At 38.4% G+C, this 17,889-nt stretch overlaps 1 pseudogene across 1 annotated transcript; it reads right to left on the minus strand.

The window, feature by feature from the left end:
• Window positions 1-425: 425 nt before the first annotated feature.
• LOC307096780 (glycine cleavage system H protein, mitochondrial-like) lies at window positions 426-5,446 on the minus strand (annotated as a pseudogene). The gene is made up of 2 exons: window positions 5,401-5,446; window positions 426-907 (listed from the first exon to the last, which is right to left on the minus strand). The product of its transcript is annotated as a glycine cleavage system H protein, mitochondrial-like (transcript).
• Window positions 5,447-17,889: the final 12,443 nt, after the last annotated feature.

Below are 17,889 nucleotides of genomic sequence, written 5' to 3' on the forward strand. Positions count from 1 at the left end.
TCATCATCTGACATCGTAACAACAAAAACTTTTCTCTACTGCCTGTTATTTCCAATGGAAATATCATTAAGTATTTTGACCCAAATCCAGAAGCTGATGTAAGCAAGTTACAGTATTATATAAGGCTTAAGATAACAATGTTATCCTTAAAATATATAATTTTTATAACTAGATCTTACCACAGATAATTTCAGAAATTCTGAATATTATAACTGTAGCCTAGCCTAAAAACCATACGGTATTATGGAAAAGATGCACATTGTGTTTATCTGTCATCATTAGATGGTTAAAAGGTATTTTCGTCCAGTAGCATTGTTATAGTTTCTTTTTTCATTGGTATTATTAAATCTTTTATCCACCACTAATTTAAGACAACTATGCTAGATAAGTTGTTTCAGTCCACTTTATTTAGGTGGGTTCCATTTTCACTCCTCAATAGATTTTATGTATTTCTCATGCTTCTTCACTCATTAGTTCATCTAGTTCTGAAGGGTGACTCAGGGTCATCTTGATCAGCCAACCGTCTTCATAACAAGATTTGTTAACAAGTCCTGGATTTTCTACAAGAGCTGTATTAATTTCCGTTACTTCTCCTGACAGAGGAGAATAGAGTTCACTAGAAGCTTTCACACTTTCCAAAGCACCAAACTCATCTTGCTTGTTCAATTTTGTCCCAATTTCAGGCAGACTACAGTAAACATCTCCCAATGCTTCCTGTGCAAAATTGCTGATTCCCACTGTTCCAATACCATTTTCTGTTGATATCCATTCATGTTTCTCTGTGAATTTATGCACCAATAGCAGATTGGGACTGGTGTGCAGCGTCCTGATGTCGCCTGCCCTCAGGCCCCAGGGCCGCAGCGGGCAGGGTGCAGGGGGCGCTCACTCGCGTTGCGCAGGCTGCAGACTGAGGCCAGCAAGGTCCATGCGGCTCAGAGCTCCATGTTCGCTGGAGGAGTTGCAGCACAGCTCCAAGGCCACCCTGGCAGGTCGAGCTTGAATCTAGTATCTTAAGGCCAATGGTTCTCAAATGAGGATATATATCAGACTTACTCATAGAATTGCATAGACATACAGATGTCTAGGCCTTTGTCCTTACTTACTGAATCTCTTTACTTCATGGTTTAGGAATATTCTTTGTATATCATGTATATAATGTCTCAGAATCATAATTATAAAAATTATAATCATCTTTTAAATAAATCAGGTATAGCATTCACTGGTTTAAAATAGGCTTAATCAGTTATGCCTAGATATAGTTTGTCTAAAATTATATTTGGACTAGCTGTATTATGATATTGTGCATGTCACAAAACAACCAAGACTTTTGGTGACTTATAGATTCATATTATAAACTATCATTAATCCTTTTACATTTAAAATATTTCAGTAAGAAATTAACAATAGCCATAAGTTTCTGTCATCTATAGTCTTTGTTTTACTCCAATGCTGTGTGACAGCTCTTTGATAAGATAGAGTTTTTGTTTTCAACAACAACAAAAAAAAGAGCGTCAGAACACCATGGAAAAGAACTATACTAGGTACTTCACACTATTGACAATTCAAAGAAAAGACTCTTGGGTAAAGTCTGATGATGACATCACTTCAACAACTTTCAGACTGGGCTGAGTCAAGAATAAAACAGATTCTAACCAAAAAACCTATTGAAACATGATAATTTGATATACTCTGCTTTTGTAAACCAAAATGAAACATCCTATATAATAAAGAGGTAATATGCAAATTGACTGTTAAGCCCTCGCACAAGATGGCCACTCACATGTGATCATAAGATGGCCAACACAAGATGGCCAGCAGGGGAGGGCAGTTGTGGGTGATCAGACCAGCAGGGGAGGACAGTTAGGGGCGACCAAGCCAGTAGAGGAGGGAGGGAAGTTGGGGGTGACCAGGCCAGCAGGGGAGGGCAGTTAGTGGTGACTGGGCCGGTGGGGGAGAGCAGTTGGGGGTGACCGGGCCAGCAGGGGAGGGCAGTTGGCGGCAATTGGGCTGGCAGGGGAGGGCAGTCGGGGGCAATCAGGCTGGCAGGGGAGCAGTTAGGCATTGATCACACTGGCAGGGGAGTGGTTTTGGTGGTGATCAGGCTGGCAGGCAGAAGTGATTAGGGGTTATCAGGCAGGCAGGCAGGCGAGCGGTTGGGAGCCAGCAGTCCAGGATTATGAGAGGCAGTCGGATATCCCCCAAGGGGTCCCAGATTGGAGAGGGTGCAGGCTGGGCTGAGGGACACACACCCCCATGCACAAATTTCGTGCACTGGGCCTCCAGTTTAAAATGTTATCTGATTTTCATTGGCCATTCAGAAATTCTTAAGTCTTCTGAATTTTTATGTTAATTTAGTTATTTAGTTATTTAGTCATTTCTAACAAGATATGATTGGAAATATTGATTATGCAACCATGTCTTCACAGAGTGTTTATATTTGGGAATAATTTTTATTTAATCAGGTAGATGACAAGCCACTTTTAAGGACATTTAAAAAAAATGATATCTACAAAGTCCTCACAGAGAAACTGCCCTGGCACCTGGCTATAGAACCCCATCCTTAAAAGTGGTAAGAAAGTTCACTTATTGACATGCCAAAGAACATGAAGATATGTGGGTGACTTGGAGAGGAGAACATTTCATCTCAATGTACAGACACCTCAGGTGAAATTTGTTGTAAAGACGTTTTAGGTCTTGGTTTCCTACTTTCAAGATAGCAAATAATAGAAGTCTAAAATTAAAATGCATTCTGAGATTCCTCATGACAACTTCCAGAAAGAAGTAAATTTTTTGATTGTTTAATACTGTATGACTCTGGATTTTGCAAAATGATTTCAGAAAGAATACATAGTAAATTAAGATGTATAATGCATAAATGCAAATAATCAGGCCAAATCTAATGAACCACTCTTACTTTATAATCAAGAATAATCTTTCTATGAGTTTATTAAGATGACAAAGAAGGAAGAAATAATTGAAAAAAGAGACCACTGGATATCTTTTCAATGGAACACCATAGCTTCTGGAGATTAACTGATCCCATGGGAGTGTGCAATTTATTTTGTCTTTGACTAGGGTTCTTACAGCACTACATAGGTAGGTGTTAACTTCTAAAAAATGAATTTACAAATGGATGCAAAACACATTCAGAATGTGTTATCTCACTATAACCCTATGGAACTTTGAGTTTTCTTTGCATCAATTTTGTTCCCTCATTAATTAAAATCTTTGACACATGTCAAATTGCATATATGCATTTTTATTTGACACAATATATTTCATTGATTTTTTACAGAGAGGAAGGGAGAGGGATAGAGAGTTAGAAACATCGATGAGCGAGAAACATCGATCAGCTGCCTCCTGCACACTCCCTACTGGGCATGTGCCCACAAGCAAAGTACATGCCCTTGACCGGAATTGAACCAAGGAACCTTGAGTCCGCAGGCCGACACTCTATCCACCCAAACCGGTTAGGGTGACACATGTTCATTTTATGTGGTATGACAATCATGATTTTATCTATCATGAAAATACCATAATTTCTGTGACATAAACTCTGGCACTCTTCAAAAGCCATTAATAAGACTTCAGAAGTTAAAGATAGAAAATATTTATCAAGAGGCTCATGCTTAATGGTCAGTGAGTACATAGTAGACAAAATGAAGGTACACTTCAAAAGAAAAATGTTTATGATAGCATAGACATTTCTACTTGGTGATAAGTCTGAACTATATAGTTCTGATTTAGGAGAACAAAAAGCAAAATATAACAGTCTCAGAGATTATCAATGATTTTAGGGACAACATGTGCAATGGTATGGGAGCAATAAAGAGCCTGATACAGAGCTTGAGTCCATATAGTAGGAGGTCCTTTGAGACATAAGAACAATTGAATCCAGTGTCTCAACTCTCAAGGTTGCTTACTCTGTTTTATGGACACAGAGCTACCATATTTTTACATGGTACTCTTTTTGTCATTAATTATCAAAGGCCAACTATACTATGAACAGAAATTGCATATATGCATTTTTATTTAATTGTAAGTGACAAAAAATATATTTGAACCTCCAACATTTTATTCACCTGTATCAATTTATTCTAAATAATAGTGGCCCGGTGCATGAAATTCTTGCACTGTGAGAGGGGTGTCCCTCAGCCCAGCCTTCACCCTCTCCAATCTAGGACCCCACGGGGGATGTCCAAATGCTGGTTTGTGTCCGATCCCTGTGGGACTGGGCCTAAACCAGCAGTCAGACATCCCTCTCATGATCCAGGACTGCTGGCACCCAACTGCTCACCTGCTTGCCAGCCTGATCACCACCTAACCACTCCCCTGATCAATGCCTAAATGCTCTCCTGCCAGCCAGATTGTCCCTAACTGCCCTCCCCTGCCGGCCTGGTCACCCCCAGCTGACCTCCCCTGCCAGCCCGTTTGCCCCCAACTGCCCTCCACGCAGGCCAGGTCACCCCCACTTCCCTCCACTGCCATCCTGGTTGCCCCCAACTGCCCTCCCCTGCAGGCCTGGTTCCCCCCTCAACTGCCCTTCCCTGCAGGCCTGGTCACCCCCAACTGCCCTCCCTTGTGGCCTGGTCACCCCCAACTGCCCTCCCCTGCAGGTCTGGTAACCCCCAAGTGCCCTCCCCTGCAGGCCATCTTGTGGCAGCCATATTTGACCACATGGGGGCACCAACTTTGACCACATGGGGGAGGCCATCTTGTGTGATGGCATGAGGGTCAATTTGCATATCACCTCTTTATTATATAGGATATTTGCCATTCATGAATGCATTGGTATAAATAAACAAGGTATATGTGCCATTATTTTAAAACCACATTTTTCTGACCACTTTCTTTAAAATGAAAGTCTATATAAAACATAATCATTATCTTGTACTTCCATGGGGCAGAGGGTGGGAGCTGGGAGGAAGGAAGTCTTGTTTCCACCAAGAGGAGATGACAAACTATTGCATAGAATGAAAGAGAAGGAATAAAGTTAAGAGGATTCATCAGTGAGAAGTTTTTTTTGTTGTTTTTTTTTTTCATTGCTATAGGAGAAAAGTAGCTGAAATGGAGAAAAAAAATACTTAAATATGTCAAAAAGGGAAAATGTGTATCTATGGAATCAAAATTCTAACTGAAGGAATACATTTTCTTTTAGAGGGGATGATCAAGAAATCTCAATTATTAAATGTTAAATTATATGAATTTAATTATTAAGTTGAGAAACCATAAAGTCATAAAATATAGAGTAATATATACAAGGAGAGGCAAAAGTAGGTTTATGATTGCTCATGTGGAAAATAATACAATAATTAATAAATAATAATATAAGAATAAATTCTGTTTTTCATGTACTCACAACTAAAAACCTACATTTGTCCCTCCATGTATATTACTTACATTTCTTCAGGTCATTTGCTAAGTTTCTCAGGAGTAAAAGAATCATTGCTATCAAGATGTGCATTTTTTTTCACCTTTTCCAGGACTGAAAAAAAAAATTGCCTAAAAGTACTTCCCACACTGTTAGATGTGACAAATGAGTCATAGGAATTTTAAATTAGAACCCCTTGTCTTAAATTTAGCACAATTTACATATAAGTATAAATAAGAAAGTAGTCAGCTAGAATAAGAGGACACACAATTTTGATGGCTGGGAACTCATTGTAGAAAGATAGCAGAAAGTTTTCAACATGACATAAGGAATTGTTTTCCAGAAATAAAGAAAGGGAGAAGTGTGGAGGCAGAAAACGTAGACCATCTTGTTTATTCAGTAATACCAAAAAAATAACTCCCTATATAATTCCAACTGGAAAAAAATAGAGAGTATTGATAGATCTGCAGTACAGATATTTATATGTAGTAGTATTTATCACATATAATTTTAGTAAAATTTCTGCTAATAATAAATCAACCACATCATAAACTATAAAATTAGCATTTAAAAGCTTGACATAGCCTATGACCATACAAGGAGCAGCCACCCTGCAACCACGCAAGAAGCGAATGCCTTGCGAGCAGCCACCACCCCTGACTGCTCGAGGAGCAGATGCCACTTGTGACTGCCTAAGGAGCAGCCTCTACCCACGACTGTGCAACATGCCACCAAGCCCACCGCTGAAGCCACAGACCCCATGCGACTCAAAACCTACATACTTTGGTAAGAGCAAGAATAGTGAGACAGATGAACCCCCAAAGGAAAGGAAAGGAGGAATCACCAGAAAAGGAACTAAATGAAATGGAGGCATGCAATATGTCAGAAAAAGAACTCAGAGTAAGGATCATACAGTTCATAAACTGTATGGATGAGAAAATCAACAACCTATGTAAGAATCAGGAGGAAATAAAGAGTAATATAGATACACTAAAAATAATATGGAAGATTTTTAACAGTAGACTAGGAGAAACAAAGGACATAATTAGCAAATTAGAAGGCAGGGAAGCAGAACAAACCCAATCTGAAATGCTATTGGGGAAAAAAAAAAGAAAGGAGGAGAGCCTGAGAGAGCTTTGGGACAATATGAAACAAAGCAACATACATATAATAGGGGCGCCAGGATGACAATAAGAGGAGCAAGGGTTAGAAAAACGATTTAAAGAAATAATGTCAGAAAACTTCCCTGACTTAGGGAAGAAAAAAGTCATACAAGCACAAAGAGTCCCAAACAATATGAACCCAAAAAGAGCCAGACCAAAATATGTCATAATTACCATGGCAAATGTTAACGACAAAGAGAGAAACTTAAAGGCTGCAAGAAAGAGATAGAAAGTTACCTACAAAGGATCTCATTGGATTATCAAATGATTTCTCAACAGAAACACATCAGGCCAGAAAGGAATGGAAGGAAGTTATGCAAAGCAAGGGACTGAATCCAAGAATACTCTATCCAGTGAGGCTATCTTTCAAAATTGAAGGGGAAATCAGAAGCTTCACAGAGAAAAAAGAAAAAACAAATAGCTAAAAACAAACAAAAACTAAGGGAGTTTATCACTACCAAGGGAGCAATGCAAGAAATGCTCAAAAGACTGTTGTAAAAAGAATGAAAAAAAAAAAGGGAAGGAACACAGGCACAAAAAATAAAAATCCTACAAACAAGTACCTATCAATAATAATGTTAAACATAAATGGTCTAAATGCTCCAATCAAAAGACATAGAGTGGCTAATGGATAAGAAAATATGACCCATTTGCATGCTGTCTACAAGAGACCCACCTCAGAACCAGACTCATACAGACTGAAAGTAAAGGGATGGAAAAATATCTCTCAGGCAAAAGGAAATGAAAAGAAAAAAGCTGGGATAACAATACATATATCTGACAAAATATACCTCAGAGTAAAGGCCATAACAAGAGATAAGGAAGGCCACTTCAAAAAACTAAAGAAATCAATAAAACAAAAGATATAACTCTGGTAAACATATATGCACCCAATTCAGGAGCACCCAAATACATAACAAACTTCTGGAAGAAATCAAGGGAGAGGTTGACAGCAATAAGATTATAGTAGGGGACTTTAACACCCCACTGATATCACTGGATAAATCCTATAGACAAAAAATCAGCAAAGAAACAGCAATCCTAAATGACTCACTATATCAGATAGATTTAATTGAAATTTAGAAAATTTCACTCCAAAGCTACAGAATATACATGCTTCTCAAGTGCACATGGGATATATTCAAAGACAGACCACATATTGGGTCACTCTACAAATTTAAGAAGATTGAAATCATATCAAGTATCTTCGCAGACCACAAAGCATAATATTAGAACTCAACTACAATAAAAACAATAAAAAAAATTCAAACACTTGATGATGAATAGCATGCTATTAAACAATGATTTGGTTACCAAGGAGATCAAAAAAGAAATTTAAAATATCCTGGAAAGGAATTACAATGAAAATACAACAATCCAAAACCTATGGAACACAGTGAAAGCAGTCCTTAGAGGGAAGTTCATAGCATTACAGGCCTACCTCAAAAAACAAGAAAAACTAGAAATAATTTATCTGACTCTACAACTTAAAGAATTAGAAAGAGAACAACAAGAAAAGCCCAGAGTGAGCAAAAGGAAGGAGATAATGAAGATCAGAGCAGAAATAAATGAAATAAAGACAAAAATTAAATAAATAAAAAGGTCAATGGAACCAAGAGCTGGTTCTTTGAAAGGATAAGCAAGATTGATGAACCTCTAGGAAGGATCACCAAGAAGCAAAGAGAGAGGACCCAAATAAACAAAATCAGAAATGAAAGAGGTGAAATAAAACAGACCTCACAGAACTACAAAATATTGTAAAAAAATAAATAAATACTAGGAACAACTCTACTCCAAAAAACTAAACAACCTAGAGGAAATGGACATATTCCTAGAAAAATACAACCTTCCAAAACTCAATCATGAAGAATAGAAAAGTCTCAACAGGCCAATAACTAAGGAGGAAATTGAAGGAGTCATCGAAAAGCTCCCAGCAAACAAAAGCCCTGGGCCAGAAGGCTTCACAGGTGAGTTTTACCAAACATTCAAAGAAGAACTATAACCTATCCTTCTCAGACTATTCAAAAAAACTCAAGAGGAAGGCACACTTCCAAGCTCTTTCTATGAAGCCAGCATTACACTAATCCCACAGCCAGATAAAGACACTACATATAAAAAGAATTACAGGCCAATATCCCTCATGAACATAGATGCCAAAATCTTCAACAAAATTCTAGCAAATCAGATCCAGCATTACATTAGAAAGATCATACACCATGACCAAGTAGGATTTATTCTGAGGATGCAAGGCTGGTTCAATACCGCAAATCAATAAATGTGACAAATCACATAAACAAATTGAGAGACAAAAATCACAAAATCATATCAATTGATGCAGAAAAGGCATTTGACAAAATCCACCACTTTTTCCTTATAAAAACTCTCAGCAAAGTGGGAATAGAGGGGTCATACCCCAACATAATAAATGCCTTACATGACAAACATACAGCCAACATCATACTCAATGGGCAAAAAATAAAACCATTTCCCCTAAGAACAAGAACAAAACAGGGATGCCCACTTTCACCTCACTTGTTTGACATAGTACTGGAAGTGCTAGCCATAGTGATCTGACAAGAAGAAGACATAAAAGACATCCAAATTGGAAAAGAAGTAAAATTGTCATTATTTACAAATTACATGATATTGTACAAAGAAAACCCTGAAGACTTCATCAAAAAACTACTAGACTTAATAAATGAATTCAGCAATGTAGCAGGATACAAAATTAACTCCCAGAAATCTGTGGCTTTTTAATACACCAATAAGGAACTCAAAGAAAGAGAAACTAAAAAAAAAAAATCCCATTTACCATTGCACCAAAAAAATGAAGATATCTAGGAATAAATTTAACAAAAGAGGTAAAGGACCTGTACTCAGAAAATTACAGGACACCAAAAAAAGAGATAGAAGAAGACATAAACAAATGGAAGAATATACCGTGTTCATGGATTGGTCTAATCAACATCATTAAAATGTCCATACTTACCCAAAGCAATCTATAGATTCAATGCAACCTCTTTAAAATACCAAAGGCGTACTTCAAATACCTAGAGCAAACTCTCCAAACATTCATCTGGAATAAAAAAAGACCCCAAATAGCTGCAGCAATCTTGAGAAAGAAGAACAAAGTTGGAGGGATCACAATACCAGATATCAAGCTATATTACATGGCCACTGTACTCAAAACTGGCTCATACTGGCACAAGAACAGACATGTAGACTAATGGAACAGTACAAAGAACCCAGAGGTCGACCAAGCTATTGTGCTCAATTCATATTTGCCAAAGGAGGCAAGAGCATACAATGGAGTCAAGGCAGTCTCTTCAATAAATGGTGTTGGGAAAACTGGACAGATACATGCAAAAAAAAAAAAAAAGAAAGAAAGAAACTAGATCACCAACTGACACCATAAACAAAAATAAAATAAAAATGGATAAAGAACTTAAATGTAAGATGTGAAACCATAAAAATCCAAGAAGAATCCACAGGCAACAAAATAGCAGACCTAGCAATATCTTTACTGATACAGCTCCTAGGGCAATGGTAACTAAGGAGAAAATAAACAAATGGCACTACATCAAAATAAAAAAGTTTCTGCACAGCAAAAGAAACCATCAACAAAACAACAAGAAAGCCCACTGCATGGGAGAACATATTTGCCAATGCTATCTCCGATAAGGGTTTAATCTCCAAAATTTACAGAGAACTCATACAACTTAACAAAAGGAAGATAAACAATCCAATAAAAAAAAATGGGCAAAGGATCTAAGTAAATACATTTAGGAAGAGGACATACCAAATGCAAAGAGACACATGAAAACATGCTCAAAGTCACTGATCACCTGAGAGATGCAAATCCAAACAACAATTAGGTACCACCTCACACCTGTCAGAATGGCTATCATCAAGAAATCAACAAATGACAAATGCTGGTGAGAATTCAGAGAAAAAGAAACCCTCTTGCACAGTTGTTGGTAATGCAGACTGGAGCAACCACTGAATGTAGACTGGTGCAACCACTGAAATTAAAAATGGAACTTCCATTTGACCTAGTAATCCCACTTCTAGGAATATAACCCAAGAAAACAGACACACCAATCAGAAAGGATATATGCACCTCTATGTTCATAGCAGCCCAATTTACAATAGCTAAGATTTGGAAATAGCCTGAGTGCCCATCAGCAGATGAGTGGATTAGAAAACTGGTACATCTACACAATGGAATACTACGCTGTTGTAAAACAGAAGGAATTCTTACCATTTGCAATAGCATGGATGGAACTGGAGAGCATATTGCTAAGTGAAATAAGCCAAGTCAGTGAAAGGTAAATATCACATTATTTCACTCATATGTGTAATATAATGAACAACATAAACTGATTAACAAAAACAGAACCAGACTCATAGAAGCATCAGACTGTCCATCCTGTGAGGGAAGGTGAGGTGTGAGGGGGTAAGAGATCAACCAAAGGACTTGTATGCATGCATATGAGCATAACCAATGTACACAGATGTAGGGGGTGGCATGTGATGGGGGTTGGAGGTAGCTGGTTAGAGGTCAATAGAGGAAAAAGGAGACATGTTATACTTTAAACTATAAAGAACTTAAATTTAAAAAAAAAAGGCAAAAGAACTAAAAAAAAATAAAATAAAAAAGCTGGACTTACTCTATATACCTCATAATTTAAATCTCCAAGTCATGGGCATCGTAGTAGTATAGGCACTTTGCTATTCAATAGTGATAAAGTACAGAATACAACAAAGTCCTTTCCCCCAAAGATTTCAGAATTTATTGAGCTGCAAGGTTTTGGAATTTTATGGCTTTATTTTTTAACTAGTGTCCCGGTGCCCTGATTTATGCACATTGAAAAGTAATAAATTAGAAGAAATATTTTAATATCGCTATTCGCCCTTTCTGTATAATAGAAGTGTTAACCAAATTCGCAATAGACAATGACAGATGGAGACACACTCTTTCGATTGGTGCCAGGGAGAGCTTTATACGTATCACGCATGCATGATTCAACTTAGCCTTTTATAGATATAGAATAAACTTGACTAATTAGACCTGCTTTCTGATTTAGCTAAACTTTTTTCAGCCCAGTGAAGCACCCCAACTTCTCTTTCAGGTAATTGTCAGCAACATAGCAGTCAATATCAACACGAAGCACATTATTACTGTAGGTCATGCAGGGAGAACAAAGGGTAAAATATTTAACTGCAGCAGTGTTTGACTATATTCTGTGCAGTGAGAAAACCTGAAGTCATTTTCAAGGCCCAACATTTCTTACTTCTTTTCAGTTGGGTCAAGTTTCTAAACTTTCTAAATCTCCATTTTCTGGCTAATGAAAAGAAAATAGGATTCCACCGAGTCTCCTACCTACTCCAGGACTTCTGTGAGGATCAAATGAGATGAGGCACGGGAAAATGCTTCACAGACATTTGGTTATAGTGTGAAATGTTTCCACCTAATGAACAACATAAACTGATGAACAAAAAGCAAGTTGTGTTCCTGGGCTGAAGAAACTGCAAGGAGGCTAGGCATCTCTAGGGAGAGGAAGCTGGGCATTGCTATGTGACATCATTACTCAGTACCCACAGCCACCGTTTCTGTCTGGGCTGGGCTGTGGGCCGCATTTTGCACCATGGGGTCACGGCAGTGTTGGCTGCGATTTGATGGGGTGTTGCTCTGGGGTGGTGTCAGGGCCTGTGTCCCACTTGGGAAAAGCTGAGTGTTATTTTGTGGGCGCCAGATCTGTGGTGCCATTTCTGTATGCGCATCACAGCAGCTCCTGCCTTGAGCATCTGCCCCATGGTAGTCAGTGTGTGTCATAGCAACCAGTTGGAGACAGCATATTAGCCTTTTATATATATACTAGAGGTCTGGTGCATGAATTCATGCATCAGTGGGGTCCCTCCGCCTGGCCTGGCCTATGGGATCGGGCAGAAACCGGCTCTCCAACATCCCTGGAGGGGTCCCGGATTGCGAGAGGGTGCAGGCCAGGCCAAGGGACCCCACCAGTGCACAATCCAGGCCTGGGAGGGATGCAGGAGTTTGGCCAGTGGGGGAGGGACTGCAGGAGGGCTCCAGGGCATGTCCAGCCTGTCTCGCTCAGTCCCAATCAGCTGGATCCAGCAGCAAGCTAACCTACCAGCTGGAGTGTCTGCCCCCTGGTGCCCAGTGCACATCATAGCAAGCGGTTGAGTGGCCTTAGCATATCATTAGCATAATATGCTTTGGTTGAATGGATGCACGGACACTTAGCATATTAGGCTTTTATTATAATAGGATAGATAGATTGAGAGATTTACAACCAGAAGTCTTGTTTTGCCAAGATCATGACATTTGAAATAAGACTACTTTTTACTCCAATAATTATTTCATTAAAACAAGGCAAAATTCAAAGAATAAATTATAGATATTCAAACTGAATCAATATAACTTTATGAAAATGCACTATAGTGGTTTTATTTTTCTTATTTTGCCACAGACAAGTGGAAAATTCAAGAACTTTATCCACTTGAGAGTCACTAAGTTTGCATATGGGAACAGTGTGCGGTATCCTGTATTCTACTCTTTCAATAGGAAGAATATGTCACATCACTGAGCAGACCAGGGAAAAGAAAGATACAGATCACACAGACACATATAAGTCTGCATATCTTCTACAAGCAAGAGATAAGTTAGGATAATATCCAATTTAAAAAATTATTGATTTTAGAGAGAGAGGAAGGTAGAGGCATAGAGAGATGGAAACATTGATAAGAGAGAAACATCTATTGGCTGCCTAATGCATGGCACCCACTGAGGATCCATCCTGCTACCTGGACAAGTGCTTTGTTTGAGAATCGATCCAGTGACCTTTTTGTTCATAGGTTCACACTCAATCACTGAGCCACACTAGCTGGACAGGATAATATCTAATTTTAAAATGCAACATGCTTGGAGGGGAAAAATGGCAGCTTAATAAGGCCAGACTGATAATACAACTAACTTGGAGAACATCCACTCAGAATTAATGGATTAGATACAGCTGAGAAGACAATTAGCAATAAGGAAGGGCAGAGTACATCTGGAGACTGGAAGGAATAGGGACATGGGCTTGATAGGGGCAGCCGGCCAACAGGCCAAGAAAGTAAGGAGGAAGCTGCATTGCAGCAAAGCTGTGTCCCTTGGCAACAGGTGTAACATCCAACTGCAAAAAGAAAAAGCCACAGGGCTGCTGGCTGCCAGGGAATCTGGACCCAAGACTACAGCCACTAAAGGCTGCACTGTGAAAGGCTGCCTGAGCACCATAGTGCTGGGGGAGAGAAACCCACAGTCTCGTTGTTGTTTTGGTTTGGTTTTGTCCTTGCTTTATTCACTAAACCCAGAACACAGGAATTTTCCATTGCAAACATTCACCCAAGGCTTTGGTGCAGGGAGAGAGGCACAGACTTGAGGTGAATGAGGAGAAACAAGGCAGGGAGATGTGGCCAGGATTCCTGCATTGGGGCATTCTTAAGCTTCCAAACCTACGAGGCCATTTGTTCTTGGAAGACCTAGACCCTCCCAGTGGCCTCAAGACAGATAATACAGCCTGCTACACCCTGCATTTTGAGATTTACAGAGGAAAGAAGGGCAGAGGCCAAGCTTATGAGTCTGAATAGTCCCAAGAAGCCTTCAGTAACTGGATTGGAACAGGGGCCAGTCCACCTTGCTACTCTGGGAACTAGACTGATAAAAACTCCAAGTTGCCAGTCAACCCCATACAAGGATCTCTGACCAACCAAGGCCAGAGTAATATTTTGGGCAACTAGTGGAGGAGTAGTGCTGGGTCAGGAAAAAACACTCATCTGATTCTCTGAAAGTGAAACAGCACCAACCCTACCTAAAGCCCTGTCAGAAACAGAAACTTGAGTGATTAAAACCAACAGCTGGCAGACAGGCAAAAAGGGAAGACTGGCCCTGCCTGCTTTCAGCCAAGACCTGTGGAGACAGACACAAGAAGAAAACATGTGGAAAGCTTAGAGCTTCAAACAGGGTGCTAAAAAACAAAAGACAGTACCTGACAGTAGCCAGAACCTAAGTACCTAACAAGAAGCCTGGAATTAGTAGACAGAATAGAAGAGTAGGGTCTTAAACAGGCTCCCATGGGGCATTAAAATTCGGCTGAAGTGAAAAATATTCACATTTTTATTTTTATTATTTTAAATTTTTTATTATTTTTTATTTTCTTATTTATTTTTTATTGTTTACTTTTTTGCACCCTTTTCTTCCTCACTGTTAGAGAGTGGAAAAATTTTAACTGCACTTCCCTATGACTGCTCTGACCATAAAACCCAGCTGCACCTTGCAGAACAGGATGCCAGTAGCTTAGCTGAACAGGATATTGCTAGCCCAAGTGCCTAGAATGTGGGTTTAATACCTTTACAGTGTGCCGATATAGCTAAGAAAACTGCTTTGTTTGAGGTTGCCATTGTTCCACTTAGCCTGCCAACAAGGATGTGGTTTTAGTGCTTAAAAGCTACCTTGCACCTGAGGTCGAGGCTGCTCTCTGGCCTCCCTGCGTGGAGGAAGTCTGAGCAGTCACTGGCCGGCTAATAAAGGCTCCCTAAATTTCAATTGGCTTGGACTCCAGTGGTCATTCTGTCGTGTCCGCTCCACAACACTCAGTTCTTTTTTTCCTCCATTTTTCTTCTCCTTTTCACTTTTTAGTTTTTCTCTTTCCTTTATTTTTTAGCCTTTTAAAAAAAGTGTATCTTCTTTATCTGCTTTATTGATGTGTTATTATTCTAGTCTCTGTTGTTCATTCATATATCTAATTTCCTCTTATCTGTTCATATTCCATTTCCCCTTCTCTTTTCTTTTTATTCACTACTCAATTTTTTTCTTTCTTCTCTTGCTCTTTTCTTTGCCTAATTTTTTAATGTGTTTCATTTCCTAAATTTAGGCCTATCTGCTCTCCCCTCTATTCTCCTTTAAACATTTTTTTCTTCTCTTTTTTTTCTTGTCTTCTCATTTCTTTTCTTCCACTTATATTCTAAACTGTGGTCCTTCCCTTATCCATCCAAATTTTTAACCTTATTTTCTCTATTTAAGCTCTGCATTTACAGATTCTGCCCTCCCCCTTTTTTTCTAGGTGTTTTCTGTTTGTGCTTTTTGGTTTGTTTGTTTTGTTGTGTTTTTGCCCTAAAGTCTTTCCTTTTTTCCTTTTTCTTCCCACTATCATTCTTGCTCTCTTTTATTTTTCCTAACTCTCTTTTCTCTGGTGATCACTTTTATTGAGGTTTTAAGTCTCTTGTGTACATTTGTGTTCTGTTCCTTCTGTGTTGTGTCTTGTTGTGTTGTATTTTATGCTGTTAAGTCAGTGCCTCTACAACGGTTGACATGACATGGGAGGGAGCAAACCACATAATCTGACACACTGAGATGAGACTCCAACCATGAACTCGATGGACATTTAAGACTCAAATACATCAAGTAGAAAGCCTCACTAGAACGCCAAAATGGGGAGACATGAGATACTGCACCACTAGGTCCCACAAAACATTTACTGCATAAGACCAATTTAAAAAATCTGTTTGGCAGAGCAGTATGATCTTATACATAGAAACAATTATAAAGAAACATGAAATGGGAAGACAAAAAAAACAACCCCCAAATGAAAGAAAAGAAAGAATCACCAGAAAAGGAACTAAATGAAATGGAGGCAAGAAATTTGTTAGAGAAAGAATTCAGAGTAATGGTTATAATAAGCATGATCAAATGTCTGTATCAGAAATTCACCAACATGTATAAGAATCAAGAGGAAATGAAGAATTACATAGCTGCAATAAAGAACACAATGGAAGGTTTCAACAGTAGACTAGGCAAAGCTGAGGACTGAATCTGTGAGTTAGAAAACAAGTTAGAAAAAACACCCAAGCAGAGCAGCAACTGGAAAAAAAAATTAAAAGCTAGAGGAGAGTCTAAGGGAGCTCTGAGACAAAATGAATTGAAACAACATCTGCATAATAGATGTGCCAGAAGGAGAGGAAGCTGAGCAAGGAATAGAAAAAAATTTGAAGAAATAATGACAAAAAATTACCTGACTTGGAGATGAAAAAAGTCACAAAAGTCCAAGAATCACACAGAGTCCAAAACAAGTTGAAACCAAAAAGACCAACACCAAGACACATTGTAATTTAATAGGCAAATATCAATGACTAAGTAAGAATATTAAAGGCTACCAGAGAGAGATAGAAAGTTATCTAGAAGGGATCTCCCATTAGACTTTCAACTGACTTCTGAACAGAAACATGTCAGGGCAGAAGGGAATGGAATAAAGTATACAACGTGATTCAAAGCATGGGACTGAATCCAAGAATACAATACCCAGCTAGGCTATCATTCAAAACTGAAGTTGAAATCAGGAGCTTCACAGACACAAAAGGCTAAGGGATTTTATTACCATCAAGCCAGCAATGAAAGAAATGCTAAAGGACTGTTGTAAAAAAAAGAAAGAAAGAAAGAAAGAAATATAAAGAGAAAAAGAAATACAGTCATAAAGAATGAAAATGACAACAAACAAGTACCTATCGATAATAACCTTAAACATAAATGGATTAAATGCTCCAATCAAAAGACATAGGATACCTGAATAGATAAGGGAACATGAGCCATATAAATGCTGTGGACAAGAGATCCTCCCTAGAACAAAGGACTCACACAGACTGAAAGTGTAGGGTTGGAAAAAAATGTTTCAAGCAAATGGAAATAAAAAATAGCTTAGGTAGCAATACTTATATCTGATAAAATAGACCTAAAAGTGAAGGCCACAGCAAGAGATAAAGAAATCAACTTCATAATACTACAGGGATTGGTAAAACAAGAACCTAAAACTCTGGTAAACATATATGCACCCAATACAGGAGCATCTATATATATATATATATATATATATATATATATATATATACAACTGGAAGATATCAAGGGAGAGATTGACAGCAATACAATCATAGTAGGGGACTTTAGTACCTCACTGACATCACTAGATAAATCTAGACAAAAAATCAACAAGGAAACAGCAATCCTAAATGATACCCTAGAACAGATGTAACTAAGTGACATCTTCAGAACATTCCACCCCAAACCACCTTTTCAAAAATAGACCACATGTAAGGACACAAGCTATATATCTACAAATTCAAGAAGACTGAAATCAGATCAAGCCTCTGCTCAGACCCCAATGGCATGAAATTAGGAATCAGCTAAAAGAAAAATGTTCAAAAATAATCAAATACATTTAAGTTAAATAGCATGCTATTAAACAATGAATGGATTACCAAAGAAGAAAAAATATCCTGGAAACAATTGAAAATGAACAC

The sequence above is a fragment of the Cnephaeus nilssonii genome (genome assembly GCF_951640355.1).
Source record: "Cnephaeus nilssonii genome assembly, chromosome: 3".
Taxonomy (NCBI): domain Eukaryota; kingdom Metazoa; phylum Chordata; class Mammalia; order Chiroptera; family Vespertilionidae; genus Cnephaeus; species Cnephaeus nilssonii.